At 45.6% G+C, this 2,564-nt stretch overlaps 1 pseudogene; it reads right to left on the bottom strand.

Moving 5' to 3' along the window:
• Positions 1-35: 35 nt before the first annotated feature.
• Positions 36-529, bottom strand: LOC110316865 (annotated as a pseudogene).
• Positions 530-2,564: the final 2,035 nt, after the last annotated feature.

Below are 2,564 nucleotides of genomic sequence, written 5' to 3'. Positions count from 1 at the left end.
CCTTCCTTCCTTCCTTCCTTCCTTCCTATCTGCATTTATTTTATGCTGAATTTATTCCCATGCCATTTTTTCTTCTGTGCAACCTCCTCTTGTGGCTTTGGAACAACCTGTCTCTTCTCAGTGAGGATCATCTCTGTGACAGCGGGAGCTCATGGATGCGTTAATCCCTCCATGAGCTCTCATCTTGTTCACCTGGATGTGTTCAATGACTAGAGAATCCATGTCTAAACCCTTAAGTTCAGCATGACTATCTGCATTTTTAAGCATGTGCAGCAAAAATTCAGCACTCTTTGACCACTGTCCCTGTGTCCAGCCCCACTGTTTGGCCTGGGCACACCTACCAACACCACCATGGCACACATTACTTCTTTAAAGTGACATCTTTCAGATATTTGGTAGCTTTGCGGATATGCATACTCTTGATGGCCTGGTCAGTATCCTGGGCGTTCTTAAAGTGAGCACGAAGGTTTGAACCTCTTGATTTGCATGATTTTGTGGGGTTTTCTGGATAAAGAGAGTACCGAACCATCTTCACAGGTCACATCTGGCCGCTTACAGGAAGAGAAAGCACAAAGGCTACTGGGAGAATTCATGAGACCTGAGAAAGCCATTTTTCAATTCAAGACCATGTAAAGCTGGCTAGCCTGGAATTCAGTATGGAGTTCTGCCTCCTGGAATAAAGGAGCATACCCCAGCCTCGCTCACTGCTAATTCACCAGCTTGGAGCCTTGTAGGAAGAAGTGAAGTTATTGGACCCCAATAGCCTTTGTTTCCAGGTTACTGGGAAGTCTGCCACTATGAAGTTTTTCCTCAGTACACTCAAGCCCCAAACCTTACTTATAAGCATTTTATCTCAGGTGATTGGTCACACCGACAGAAAGCTATGTAAGGCGAGACAGCTGTTAAACACACAGAACCGACATCTTTATAGTAACGAGTTCTTGTGTTCAGACAAGATACATCTTTACCCACCGTCTGCTTCCTAGGAAGCCACAGATCCTGCATTTGGAGTCTACGGGTCTGGTTTGGTTTCTTCTGACTTTTAATTGTGCTGTTAAGACTGAATGTTCTCCTTGTTTAAGCAGTGCCAGAACAAGCTAGAGCCCTGTTCATGTCCTGCAAGAGCTGCATTGAGCCACATGCATGCCCCCTGGGCTGTACTTCTCAGGGGTCACCAGAGTGGAGCCAACTGTCTGCTTCTCTTCAGCCTTGAACTCAGGTTCCTAAGCTTTGCAGTTTTCCCCATTTCTCGTGTTTTCTTTATCCAGTGGCCTCTTACCGAATCCAGCGGTTTGGGTGTTAGCAACGCCCCTCCTCACTTGAGATCTCAGGGCACACTTGTAACAATCACACCATGAAATCTAGTATGTTATTGATTGTAGGTTCCTGGGAGATCCTCTTGTGGCTCGTGGAAGTTTCCTTCTCTTAGTTTGTATCCCAGCAAAGGTTTTGTTTGCTCTTTTTATAGAGACGCCAAATTTAATCACACAGTTGAGAGAAGAAGGCGTGTGTCTTTTTCTCTTACTCTACCAGTCATGTCCCTGTGCTGAGCCTTGCGAAGCTGTGACAGTAATGCTTGGGATGAATGGCTGTAGGCGGCGTGCCTGAGGTTTTGTGAGGCTGTGACTGCTGGGTGAGACAGGCTCCTTTGTTTCCCAGAGCTATTGGTCTCTTAGTTTTTCTACTACTGGGGTGAATTTCACTAAACCTAATTTTACATTAAAGCATTCACTTAGGGGCTGGGGAGATTGCTCCGCTCTGTGTGTGTATGTGTGTGTGTGTGTGTGTGTTGCTTTGGTTGGGTTTGGGTTTTTTTCAAGACTGGATTTCTCTTAGTTCTGGCTGTCTTGGAACTCACTCTGTAGTCCAGGCTGGCCTCTGCCTCCTGAGTGCTAGAATTAAAGGCTTGCACCATCACACCTGGCAATTGCACCAGTTTTTAAAACACTGAGGACTTGGGATATATGTAAAAATGCCAGGACTTGGGAACCTATGTAAAAATGCCACGAGCAAAGGTTGTGTTTGTCCCAGCACTGGAGAGGCAGGGATAGGCATGTCCGTGGACCTCAGTGGCCAGCCTGCCTTGCCAACTCCAGAACAAAGAAAGATCCCATCTCAAAAACAGTGGACAGTGCCTGAAGGGTGACACTCCAGGCTGTCTCTGCCATACACACACATGCACACAGGCATTCATTTAGACTTTTACTATTTGTATATGTGTATCTGTGTGCAGGTGCCCATGTGTGTGCAGGTACAGATCAGAAAACAACACTGGGGTTAGCTCTCTTCTTCCACCATTGGTTGGTTCCAGGCATAAACTCAGGTTATCCGACTTGGCGTCAGGTGCCTTGCTAAGCCATCTCACCAGCATCATTTAGACCAGTGGTTCTCAACCTTCCTAAGACTGCAACCCTTAATACAGTTCCTCATGTTGTGGTGATCCCTAACCATAAAGCTATTTTCATTGCTAATTTATAACTAAATTTGTTATTGTTACAAATCATAATGTAGATATCTGAGATGTCGGATGTCTGATATCTAACAGAGTCATCTGCCCTCCAAAG

The sequence above is a fragment of the Mus pahari genome, chromosome 2, assembly GCF_900095145.1.
Source record: "Mus pahari chromosome 2, PAHARI_EIJ_v1.1, whole genome shotgun sequence".
NCBI classification, from domain to species: Eukaryota; Metazoa; Chordata; class Mammalia; order Rodentia; family Muridae; genus Mus; species Mus pahari.
Note: the sequence above shows the minus strand (reverse complement) of the source record. Positions and strands in the feature narration are given on the sequence as shown.